Consider the following 13,240-nt stretch of genomic DNA (forward strand, 5'->3'; position numbering starts at 1 on the left):
GCACGAGCCAGTGAAAAGTCTTTTAGGTCCTGTCCTCAGGATATGAAACATTGCTTGCTTTATAAGAATTAATAACAATCAGCAGTTCAATCCAGTCAATAACCTCTCAAGGTAAGAAATATCTCCGATTTTCTGGTGGGCAAAGTAATTGAAGAGATTTGGTGCCCTACTCAAGGTACACAGCTGCATGTAGGTTTCAAAGCTGGGATTTAAATCCAGGTGTCAATCATCTCTCACCGTTTGCCTTACTCCCCCAAATATATTTGCCTCATATTTGCATTCACATATGTTTTCCAGGAAATATTTGAAATTGTGTGGAGACAAAGAAAAGGGCAGTTCACAACATTCATATGTCCCTGAGTCACTCACCCTGGTAACTTCTGGCTCTGCTGCATTCTGTTGCTTCTGAAAATGACATTACTGCAGCCTGTCCCAGCAAGGCCTCTGTTTTATGTACATTCCTGTCTGAACACTTGAAAAGGGCTCACAGAGTGGGCCGACAACTCTGCAGGTTCCAAAGCGCTTTTCACGAGAAAGACTTGAAGAAAAATAAAAATATCATAGAATACTAAGTGCCTTACCGTGTGCTAAGCACAACAGAAGGCATTTTGTAGGCACTTTCTCACAGAATCCTCTCAACAACCAGGACAAGGGTGTTTCTTCTTTATTCCCAGTTCACAGATAAGAAAGCTAAGGCCACAAATTTGGGGTCCTGACCCCATGCTAGGAGCTAAAGATTCAGGGTGAGGAGCACCAGCCTCTGCCCTCTGGGGTTGCACTAATTTCTGAGACATTCAGACCACACATCAAGGGCTCTTTCCAATATATGCCACACAGCCTTGGGAAATTGGTCTCTCTCCTGCCATGGGTGGGGTATGTGTGCTGTCCCCCTTGCTCATCCTCTGCCTTCCTGCTCCCCAGCTACACCTTACAATTTCCTCTCTAGTTCCTACAGAATGCTGCCTCCCACGAAAAGTCTTCCCTGACTGCTGCCACCCACACCCTACCCATTCCCCCTCTTAGGCATCCATTTCCTTTGCATGCACTGGTTTCTTGGCCACTCCAGACCAAGAGCCCCTTGAAGGCAGAATGTAGCCACTTCCTGTCTGGGTCATTGATGCCAGGAGAAGAGAGGAGGGGAGGGGAGATTGGGAACTAGGGTCGTGGGTTCACAGACAGCCTGCATCACCATCTGAATTGAGGTGAATCACTGCCTCTTGTCTGAGACTCATTCCCTCTATAAGATGGGGATCTCAATCTCTACTTCTGTCATGGCCGGGCAAGGAAGATCATGGTGAGGATGCTGTGAACTTTACATCCTTTACCGAGGGTCTACCGTGTGTCCTCAAATTCACTATGTGTCCTAGGGCAGGACAGAGCCCTCTCAAATAGAGGACCACCGTATTTTGTTCTGTGCTACCCACCCACAGATGCTGCCCTGGCTCCTGCACATGAAAGCCTGGTGTGTGGATGCCCTGGCCTGGGTATCCTGTGACCACCAGCACTCCTCTTCATCCTTGCTTCTCCCCGTTTGCTGGCTCAGAGGAGGGAAGAGGAAGGAGAGACCAGCTCCCAAGGATCCTTAGGGAGCCTCCACCCTGGCCCAGACTGCCTTGGTTGCCACAGATTCCCTCTCAGTGAGATGACCTTTCCTCTTCCTGAGGGGCAGGGGCATGTGTGCCTCCAGGGTCCTCAGTCTCCACCTGCCGTCATGTGTCTCCCTCCAGCACTCCTGGAGCCCTGTCCTTGGGAAGTGGTGAAAACTCCTGATTGGAAGTTCTTAATAGTGTTGCCATGAAAATGAAAATCTGGACTTTTCTAGACTTCTTGTGAGATGTTAGCAGATCCATGGCATCTGTTACAGTTAGGGTAGGTGAATGAGTGATTTTTAAACATTTCCTTTAAACTGGGGAGACCTTTTTGAACAGTTCTTTGAGTGAGGCTGTTGAGGCAGAGGAGAGTTGTTTCCACTGCACTCCTTGGCACCAGGGGAGGTGGGCACAGAGGGGCCACAGGGAGCACCCTGGAGTCCTTAGCGAGTGGCGGGTTCTCCAGAGAATGTATGTACAGAGACTCCCAGGTAGAGGGACACTTGGCCAGAAGCATGCTGTCTACAGCAGGCAGGCTGGTGGGGGAGGTGGGTCTGTGCCAGGGACTGGAGTACCTGTGGAATGTGGCCACAGTCAGCTCTAGGGAGTCCTCACCAGGCTGGAGAGGGTGGGTGTGGGGACCTGCCATGAAGGCAGTCTGCTGTAGTCGGGGTCAGCCCTGCACGTACATAGGGTGCTCTGGACTCTGACGGGGGTCTGTGATGGGGCTGTGGGGAGGTCAGGAAAGGCTTCCTGGAGGGGGTGTGTGACTGCACTGCATCCCGTGGAACCAGCAGCGGCGTGCACTCCTGGAAGGAAGGATTTAAACTGAGGAATGTGGTGCCACAGAGGCATGGCTGCCCTGCCCTAACTGGTCTGGGCCTCAAGTGCAGCCTGGCTCCCTTCATCCTGCTGTGTCCCACCCTCCCTTCCCCTGGCCCCCCAGGATTGCCCTTTTGAAGCTCAGCTGAGACCCAAGCCCTGCCACTCTGCCCTCCATGACTGTTGCCCTCAGGGGATGTCCAGGCTTCCCATGGGAAGGGGCTGGCATCATCTGGGCCTGCCAAGCTCTCTAGCTTCCAAGAAGCAAAGAAAGGTAAGGAGGGACCCTGGGGGCCTAGCTGCCTCTCCTGGATGGACGGATGGGGCAGGCGGAACTTCCCGAGATAAGGGCAGCCAACAATGGCGGTGCTGTGTGGCATGGCCTCTCTCCCTCTGAGCCAGAGGAAATGAGCAGCCTTCGCACCATTGATCCGCTGCAGCCTGCGGCACCTTCTCCAAGGGAAACCCAGGTAGGGGAGGGTTGTTCCCATGCACCCCACTTGCTGTTCCCACCAGAGTCCTGGGCCTGCCACTGCAGGTCCTCCTCCTTCAGGACCTCACATGAAGAAGGGGGCTATGTGGAGGGGCCACTGGGACAGGCACCTGTGGCCTGAGAGCTCAGCCCTGGGTGGGATCCCAACAAATGCCCCTCCCTTTCTGTTTCCCGGCTCCTTACTCCTTGGCAGTTCTGGGAGTGTGAGGACCCTTTCAGCACAAGGGCCTTGGACACACATTTTACCCAAATGCAGGCCCTTATGCAGGTCTCAGTGAGTGTGCATGCTGCTGGGGGAGGCTGGGGTTCTGTAGGCTGTCACTGCCACTGCAGCTGAGATCAGTGGGGAGAACGGGGCATGGTCTGCACAGAGCTGAGTCTATTTCCCCTTCTGCACCAGGAGGGGTATGATCCTATGACCATCCGGAGGAGGGGGCAGTTGTACTCAGTGACAAGGGACAGTGAAGCCATGGAATTCCTACAGATCCCCCTAAGTTCCACCTTCACGGTGTGCATCTTGAGGAATCCCTTTCTGCCTTGGGGCTGGGCTCCATCCTCTAGAGCAGAGCCAGGCCAGCCAGCCCAAAGGCAGTCTGTGATGACAGGAATTTGTGAGGCCCTGGATGCCTGCTACATGTTAAATGGGAGTTTGTGCCTGAACCCACATCCAGGGGCGGTCTCCAGGCTAGAGGTATATTTTTCCCTTCACCATTTCCCACCCCTCACAATTGCCCCCTGTTCTTGGATGGCAGCTGGAGGTTGGCTCCTTTGGGAAGGGGATTGATATTTCCAGCCTAGGTGGCATTCAAAGCAAAGGATGGAATCTGCAGAAGCCCTAGGATTATAAGGCCAGCCCAATATGGAGAGAGGGAAACTGAGGAAACCAAGGCTGAGGGCCTCCCAAAGCCACACAGGGAGCAGATGGCAGAGAAAAGGTAGAATATAGACTTCTGACTACTCATACAGCCCTGCCTCAGGAAAGGGCCATGGAGCTCAAGAAATAGCTCAGGACCAGAAGGAACCTGTCCAGGGCCACCTGGCCTGGATGGTTTTTAGAAAAACTTCTTCACGGTGTTTCAGCATTCAGTATTATGGGGTATGGGATTGCAGTTGGCAGGGGCAGGAGCAAGTGTAAGGGAAGGGAGATAGAGCGACTTGAACATGTCTCCTGGGCACAGAAGAGGTGGGTACAAAGTGGGAGAGGCAAAAAGCAAGGAGATGTACCACAGAGCCTAAGGATGTGATGTAGGAAGTCTCTTCCTGGGACAGGCCAGGAAATGGATGGGTGGGGGATGGGAACAGATGTAGGTGAGTTTGGGGGACAGGGTGTTAAAACATATTTCCTGTGAAGCAGAAGGTCCTGTCGGATGACAGCGAATAGCTTGAGGGCCAAAGATGTGCCATCGAGGGTGGGATGGGGTGGCTGACCAGAATCTATAGAAAATTTTGCCCCTGAGGACCAAATACAACTTCATAGCAAGTCTGGTACTAACCATCCTAATTGGGTGGCAGAAGCCAAGCCATGTACCAAAAGCCTGATTGGAGTCCTAGCTCTTAGCCCTTGCCCTCTCCTCCATGATGGGTACTAATATAAGGAATCTGCCATGCCCCAGGCCCTGTACCCCAGGTGTTTACAAGTATTATCTAGTTGAAGCCTCCAAACCCTATAGGGTGGGTTCAGTTACACAAAAAGACACACACACACACACTCACATGCAGACACAGGCGCACACAGATACTCAGGCAAACACTGATTAGGTGCTAGTGGGGTGTGTAAGGGGAGCACCCCTGAGTGAGAGATTTCACTGCCCCCGCCCCATTCTCTGGCAAGGCTCTGCAGCCTACCCATGTCTCTCCCTTAGACTAGGATTAATGGTTTTTGGACTGCCCTACCTTATTGCCCAAAGCCCGGATTTGTCCTCACTGTGGGAGTTGGGAGGACTGAGAAATACAATGATGGAAGATTCCAGGCCCTCACTTCCAGGGTGGGCTACCTGGATGTGCAGGCTCCTCTGTTCCTCACTTGCAGCCCAAGATCCCCCTGGGAAAGGCTCCCAGAGCTGGGTGTAGATGGCTAGAGCAGAGTAAAGCCCTGCCAGTGTTCGGCTGGAATGGCCTGGGGAGTCCTAGCAAATGACTAGTTCATCATTCCTGGACCGGGCCCATCTGACCAGAAGGATAAAGGGGCTTCTATACTGCTGCCTGCCTCCCAGCATGCCCTGCTCCCCCTCGAGGTCCTTCCTTCCCTCCAGAGATCAGCACGGCCTCACTCCCTACCTACCCAACTACTTAGACTAGAACCCCCTGGGCTGTACAGATTCATCATGTTTCCGTTTTTCCTGTTCTGCATCCAGATCCAGTCCTTGCCTTCCCATCAAGCCACCCACTCACCCACCCAACTACTCATCTGCTCTAGTCTCAATATGTTCTAAGCTTTCTAGGTGGAAAACTATTCCTCAGTATATCATATTAGGAGGACATTAGGATATTAGGTGGTTGGGCCTTTCAGAAGTGGTTATGTCATGAGGGTGGGGCTCTCATGAAGGGATTAGTGGCCTTATAAAAGGGACCCCAGAAAGACCCCCTCACACGTCACATGTGAAAACAGAAAAAGAAATGGCCACCTGGGAACCAAGAAGTGGGACCTCGCCAGGTACGGAATTTGTCAGCACCTTGATCTTGGAATACTCAGTCTCCAGAACTGCAAGCTATACATTTCTGTTATTTTTAAAGCCACCCAATCTCTGGAATTTTGTTATAGCAGCCCAGATACACTAAGACACTGTCATGTTCATCCATCCATTCACCCATCTACCCATCATACCCACCCTTTGACCTTTCAGCATCTCTTGAGAGTACATCGCTAGACGCCAGGCTAAGTGGCCCAGACATAAAAACTCTACCCTGTTGCCCATGTCACTGAGCTGTGATGAAGTTTGAACTAGCTAATGGCCATGTGCACTCTGTATATACTGCTGGGATCTGGATTTTCACCCATCTTTAGAGCAGGGAAGCTTTGTGAGGTATCATGAGGGTTCACTCCACCTGGGACCTTCTGGGGGTTAAAGGATTCTGTCTGGCCCATAGGTTGGAAGAGAATTAGTTAGGGTGACGCTGGAAGAGAAAACAGGGCCAGGCACAAGAGCTTTGGGGACCAGGGTGATTGGACCAGTATTGATCCTGGAGTGATGGAACTCCAGTGGCACTAATAAGACCAAATCAGCATGGCCACTGGTGTGAGAAGCCCATACCATCTCCATTGGGAATAAAGAAGCCTTCAAAGAAAAGACCAGTAGAATCAAGGCTTCTGGGCCTCATCAGCAGGAGGAGATGGAGCTCTGATGCTTCTTCAGAGTTGGAGCCTAGAGCTCAAAGGCAGGAGCTAGGAAATTTGGGAAGGTACAAAACATACAAACCTTCTTTCCTCTTCCCAACAGAGGGTTGGGGTTCAAGGGGCTCTGGTCTAGTCCTGACAGGAAAGACAGGGGCGCCAAGGAGAGGATGCCTCTTGTCCAGCCAATCTGGGGGATCCTTGAGGATACAGTGGGACCTAGCTGGGAGGGGAGAGCAGAGAGGGGTTGGCGTGGCCCAGTTCTGTAGGATGCTCACTGCACAAGGACACTGGCTTAACCATGAGTGGGATGGGGATAAAACCCTGGCATGGGACTACATCTGCTAGGACAAGGCATCTTTTTTGAACTTTCACACAGGTACCATAAAGGCTTGACAAGCTCCACGGTCATGGAGGGGCGAAAGAAGCACTAGAACAAATTCAGAAGCAGAGGACACAGGTGCCTGGCGATGCTGCTCTGTCACTCTCACAGAATAGAACCTGGCTCTGCTCTGGGCAAGGGGAGTGAGGACTTCACTGTATTCCCCATGTACCTTGGTCTCAGGAAATGGGGCTGTGATGGAGGCTTCTGCTGACCCTAGAGTCCCTGGCTGATTGAGGCACTCATTGGCTCCATCGTAGAACTGTCATTTGGCTCAGAAAAGGAAGGCCTGCAGGGCTGCCCCCAAGTTCACATGTTAGTCCCATTTGGCAGGTGGAGAAACAAAGCCCCAAGGTAGCCAGTGGAGCTGGAATCTGCTCCTGCCCCATGCTGCCTAGCAGCTGCTGTGAGTAGAGACAGATACTCTTATCCCCACCCAGGGAAAGGAGCTGAGGATGCTCAGGCAGTGCAGAGCTGGGACAGACAAGGGTTCAGGAGATGAGGCATCCCTTACCCGACTGGGAGTGTTTTCTCCTCCCTGCAGCCCCAGTTTCCCTGCACACCTCTCCAGCCCCACTTCCCTCCTAGTCCAGAGGGCCCAGTCTGGGTTTCTAGAGCGTTACTGCCATTTTAAAGCACTGACCACATCAGGCCCACTGCTGACATACACAGTATCTCATATAAGTCTCACAAGGGCTCCATGATGGATGGGATGGGAACAATTATTCCAAGTTTACTGATGTGGAAACTGGAACCCAAGGAGGTTAAGTCACTGCCTCCAGTGACAGTAAGCAAATGTTGGCACAAGCGACAAAATCCATTCCAAACAGCTGTATCACCCTTCTATCTGGCCAACACGGCCTGTCCGGTAGGCCAGTATGTGAGTGTCAGAGTGGATGGGCAGCCCTGGGCCTGCAGGATAATATTGTCTTCTGGAAATCCATGGGATGCTGGCCCTCAGGCTGCAGCACAACAGGGTCTCCTAGTGGGTGCTTGGCCTGGGGTGTTTTCTGCAGCTGTAGACTGAAAGGGAAGTTTTGGCTGGACCTAACACTACACCTCAGCCCGGAGGGGCCACAGTCCCTGTACTGCCCCTGGAGAGCCTCAAGTTCCAGTCTCCTGTCCTGACCTGTCCTGTTCCGTCCTGCCCTGTCCTGGGGAAATAGCATCTACACACCTGGAGCAGCCGCCTCTGCTCGCCAGGGCTGACTTTTGCATACAAAGATGAGAAGAGCTGCCTTGAGGGGGTGTCTGGCTCAGACCTCCCACCCCTCCTGCTTCAGCACTGGGCTCACACGCCTCTGTCATGGACAATCAGTGATGGATAGGCCTCTACAACTCTGAGTCCAGCCCCACGGCCAGAGGGGGAAACTGAGATCTGCCTGAGGATCTTCTGTATTCCCCCATCCCACTGCCAGCCCTCCTCTTTTGCTTAGCCCTCTAGGGCTCAATTTGGGGAGTCCTAGTTTTAACACCCCAGTAATGACAGCGTTCCTACTTCTGTCAAGACAAAGCCCCAGCTTCTTAGCCTTGCATATAACAATCTGGCTGCCACATGCTCCAGTGTGGGCCTTTGCAACTGTCTACCCCCACCGAGCCAAGCAAAGTCCCACATACCTCTTGCAAATCTCAGCTTCCTGATACAGCACCACCAGCCACACATCCCCAGGCCAGTGTCCCAGGTCTAAATTCTCTTGAGTGCCATATCCTCCCAGGTTCAATTACCTGTAGCCAAGACACATGATCCTCCAGTTTGCCAGAAATGACCCGGGCACAGGGGAATATTTGACAGGAGGGGATGTGAGCTTGCAAGCAACACACCAGTGAGTACCAGACCCTCAGGGTCATCCAATCCAAACTCTGCCTTGTTAAAGCCAGGTACTAAGGCCAGAGAGGCCCAGGACTTGCCTGAGGCCACATAGCACCTGAGTGACAATGCTATACAACTCTGGCGTTTGCACTGGGTTCCATAGTCTGCAAGGCATGGTCACCCCCACGGCTTCATCAGTCTTCACAGTGACTATCCGAGGCCACCCCAGCAGCCCTAATTTCCGCATGGGTGGGTAAGACCTTGGAAGGAAGGGCATACCGCTGTGGAAGAACCAGGATTGAAGCAGGTCTGCTGGAAGCTCTCACACTCTTATGATCACCCAACATTGTCAATGTAATGAATGGTCTTGAATCACATGGGTAAAAATGATTACAATATAAAATTACATGTCATGTATATTACACCATAGTTTTAAGTATTAATGCAATATACCAAAAGCCATTAATTACACAGTTTAAACTGGAGAATTATATGATATGTGAATTATATTTCAGTAAAACTTATTTTTAAAAAATGTTTTGGCTGATTAGCCAGTTTGCTCTGTAGACTTTCATCTAAGGAGCTCACAGGACAGTGGGGGAGCAGATATCCCCCAAACAGGGAGGAAGGAGTTCAGAGTGGGAATAAGAGCTGTAGGGCCCCATGGAAGGAGTTCCTATACATGAGCACTCTCACCTAGGCTGCCACCAATCTCACCCAAATTTCCTGGCAGAATGGGCACAAGGGGGCTTCCTTTTGGGGGTGATAAAAATGTTCTGGAACTAGATAGAGGTGAGAGTTGCACAACACTGTTAATTATGAATGTCGCTAATGATAAACTTTGCTCATGTCCTTTAATGTAACATTTAAAAATAAATGGATGAGTAGCTGCAATAATTGTGATAGGAAATGGGGGTCAGTAAGAGCTGTCATCCACTGTACACCTGTTGACTGTCAAATGCAGAGCCTAGAAGAGGAAAGGACAGTAGGCTACGGACCACGAGGCCACTGGCCTGCTTAGCAAACCCTGAGCTCCAGGATGGTGAGGATCCTGCCCAGAGGTGCAGGCCACACAGGATTGCAGGGGGACACTAGGACCTAAGTCATTTGGCCACCCGTCTCCATAGCTACCTCCTGTGAGGGAGGGCCTCCCTGAAAGGGTCTTGGCAAGATTTCTGCTACAGAAATCCCTCCTGCCTCAGCCCCACCTGTCCCTGTACCTTGGGTGTGCCATGGGACCAATCTGGTGCCCTGGGCAGGGGCTGGCAAGGCCTGAAAGAGTGACCTCAGTGCCACAGACGCAGTGAAGAGATTCTTGTGGGAGGCAGGTGGGGGAAAGGAAAAGAGGAAAGAAAGAAGCAGATTTATTTGTTCAGGAAATTTTTACTGAGTGCCTACTACACATGAAGTACAGAGTGAATGCAGGAATAATTCAGGTGAGAAACACAGTGGGTGGGTATGGTGGGGAGCCCACCTCTACCAAGCCTCAGGGGGCTGCCAGGTGGGATGGAGGGCTGGCAGGGAACGTGGGTGGGCATATCAGTGAGCAGTCCCGGCTCGGGTCACAAGGATGTCCCCTGGCATTCTCTTTCAGAGACCTGGCAGGGGGTCTGGTCCCTGACAGGCCACCCGCCCCATAAAAGCCCTGATTTATGCTCCAACTGCTTGTTGGCCATAATGGCGTCTGTGCCTTGTTTATTTATTTGTGAGAGCCAGTTGGGTTCTGGCTCCTTCATCCTTCTGTCTCCATGTGTTCTAACCCCACATGGTGAGGAAGACGGATGCCTTGGAATTATTTTGCATGAAATTGCCGTGGAAAACTATTTGGCCGGCATTTGATTTCACCTCTTGTTACAACATAATTTGTTATCCTGAAACGTGAGGCAGCTGGAGCCCGGAGTAGCAGATGTTCCTGGGGGAGGTGAGCGATCCCCAGGCAGGGATAGAGGCGGGCCTGGTCTGGACCCCGTGCCACTCACAACCTCAGCAAAGCTCAGAGAGCTTGTCTGGGCTTCAGTTTCCCTGTCTGGAAAATGGGGCAAGGCTACCTACCTCTCACGGGAAAGGACAGAACGACACAATTACCAGAAAGCACAGTGCGCGGCAGACAGAAAGCTTCAGTAAGTGTCTGCTGTTATTTCTGGAAGAAATGATGGTCCCAGAGAGGTTTTAAAGAATGAACAGAAGTGAGCTGGTAAAGATGTGCCTTCTGGCACTGCATAAGCCGACACATGGAGAGGAGAACCAGAACCGTTATCTGTTGGAGCAAAACGGAAAGGAGGCAGGGAACAGCAGGGAAAGAAGCCAGAGCAGTTAATGGGACCAGTTATGAAGGGTCATGGATGCCGGGGAACAGGGAGCCGTAGAAGACACGTGAGTGAAGAAGGATGTGATACAATTCCTTCACTACAGAGAGCGCTCAGGGCTGGGAGCGAAGCTGGGCTGAGTTGCAGGCAGTCAGCTCTGAAGCCTTGCATTAGTTTCCTAGGGCTGCCACAACACAGGATCACAAAGCCGTGGCTTAAATCAGCATAAATGTATTCTCACAGCTCTTATGGCCCGGAGTTCAAAATCAAGGTGTTGGCAGAGCCACGTTTTCTCTGAAGGTCCTAGGGTAAAAGTTTTCCTGTTTCGAGCTTCCGGTGGCAGCCAGCAATCCTCGGCATTCCTTGGCTATATTACTGCAATCTGCCTGTGCTGTCACTTGCTGTTCTTCACTGTGTCTCTGCCTTCTCCCTCTTACAGGGACGCCAGTCATCCTGGATTTAGGGCCCTCCCTAATCCAGTGTGACCTCCAATGAACTAGCTAGATCTGCAAAGACCCTATTTCCAAATTAGGTCATATTCACAAGTCCTTGGGGTTAAGATCTCAGAACACCGAGGGGCCAGGCTGCAGGGAGAGCACAATCCAACCTAGCCACATCAGGGCCCAATACCCACTCTGTCCCCAGTCCTTCAGGCACTGAGTGCTCAGGGTCCAGGACCCATTCAATGAGGAACACTCTCTGCTTTGGGTTGGAAGTGGTGAATCACCGTACTGGGGTGGTGGGGGCAAACAAAGCAAGCCCCAGGGATTATGGGCAGCATAAAGCTGTGACAAGAAAGGAGTGGAACAACTGAGGCCGTGGCCCTCAGCAGAGGTCTGGAGCTGGGAAGGCTGGGAGGGGAGGGGAGGGGTGGCTTTTATGCTTTTAGAGAGGAAGGATCTCATAGCCACCCCTTGGACTGTGCTTGTGGTCCCTTCTCTGGTGTCCTTGGAGATTGACCCACCTGAGACACTGGACAGGAAGTGGCAACCTCAGGGGAGGAAGGATGTGATGATTGGATAGTGTGGCTGTCCTCATGCACCAGTATGAAGGCCTAACAGTGCCTGTGGAATTAAAGAAATGTCCACTCTTTCAACCCCAGACAGGGTAGACATCCCACAAATCCAAGAATTTGTGAACTGGGGATGGGAGTGACAGGCAGTATTTGGTGCCCTGTGGAAGGATGGATGGCATCAGGTGAGATTAGAAAGAGGTTCAATCAGAGTGGAAGGACTGAATGATATGCTTAGGGTGGTGGAAGGGGTATGAGGGGGGCCAAGAGAAAGAGGAGGGCTTGTTGGTGGGGAGAGGAGGTCGCAGAAGCCAAAGCTGAGAGCTGGCTGCTGCAGTGAACTCAGAGGAGGCTGTGGGAGTGGGTGGTTCTCCCTGTTTTAAACTGCAGTGAGTCAGCTGTTCTAACTCTCAGAGGAGCATAGGCAAAAAGGGTTATTTACATTGATACAGTGCGTTTCATGGAACCACTGTACAGGGGTGAGGGCTGGCATCCATTTCTTGGGGGCTAGAAATGCAGCCCCACACAGCTTATCTCTGCTTCTCCCGCAAGCTGGCTTCCTGAACTCCCAGCAGAGAACCGATGCCCCACAGCACTTTCTGCATCTGTCTCTCAGTAGCAGCCACACCAGATCCACAAATCCAACAAGAGAGCATGTGATTGGAGTAGTCAAGACTTCAGGGTAACTTTTCCTCTTACTGTTATATAACTACAAAAAAAATTCTTTTAACTTTAAAAAGGGGTGAGAAAGCATAAAACTGAATATGATACAGTCAAGGTTTGTTTAGATATTTTCTGGTTAGGGATCAGATGTAAAAACTTAAGAAGCAACAAGATCTTTCAGGACTTTGCAAGTATTGGCCTTCATTTCCTCTGTATCATGTCCTTCTTAGGTATTTCAGTACAGCATCCCAGACAAACAGTACACAGAGTAGAGCCAGAATAACCCTGAGTCAACCAGAAGTCCAGATTAGGATGGGGCAAACGGTGCTGCCAAGGAGTGGTAGCTGGGTGGAGTTGTGAACGCTCAGCTCACCCCAGAAGAATCTACTACCAGTAAATATCAAGACTGATTAGAGTAGGAGGAGAAACAACAAACCTTGCATACTCTACTCCTGTAACCCTAGCTCCCTGAAAGGCTGAGACAGGAGGATTGCAAGTTCAAGCCCTGCCTGGGCAGCTAGAGGCTTAGTGAGTCCCTGTCTCCTAAACAAACAAACAAACAAACACTATGACTATTGCTATTATTAAAAATAAAGTAGCTCAATGTTAAGGCCCTGGGTTCAATCCTCGGTACTGAGAAAAAAAAAAATTCATGAGACAAAGGAGAATACAGGTCATGTGGAAAACCCTAGCCGCAGAGGAAATATGAACCAGGATAAAGAAAGAAATGATGGGCACATTCCAAAGCCCCACCACAAGAGGCCATGAAGGACCACAGCGGAGCCCACCCCAGGACCAGTGTTCCCCACTGGTGGTGAAGGGAAGAGGTGCA

General features: G+C 51.3%; 1 long non-coding RNA gene across 1 annotated transcript in view; it reads left to right on the forward strand.

Moving 5' to 3' along the window:
- LOC104854158 overlaps nt 1-2,660 on the forward strand; it is a 4,589-nt gene extending 1,929 nt beyond the window's left edge. The window contains exons 2-3 of the long non-coding RNA XR_778010.3: nt 1,431-1,869; nt 2,536-2,660. This is a non-coding gene — a long non-coding RNA (uncharacterized LOC104854158). The remainder of the gene's footprint in view (nt 1-1,430; nt 1,870-2,535) is intronic.
- The last annotated feature ends 10,580 nt before the right edge of the window (nt 2,661-13,240 follow it).

The sequence above is a fragment of the Fukomys damarensis genome, unplaced genomic scaffold (genome assembly GCF_012274545.1).
Source record: "Fukomys damarensis isolate Sample0158 unplaced genomic scaffold, DMR_v1.0_HiC HiC_scaffold_16, whole genome shotgun sequence".
Taxonomy (NCBI): Eukaryota; Metazoa; Chordata; class Mammalia; order Rodentia; family Bathyergidae; genus Fukomys; species Fukomys damarensis.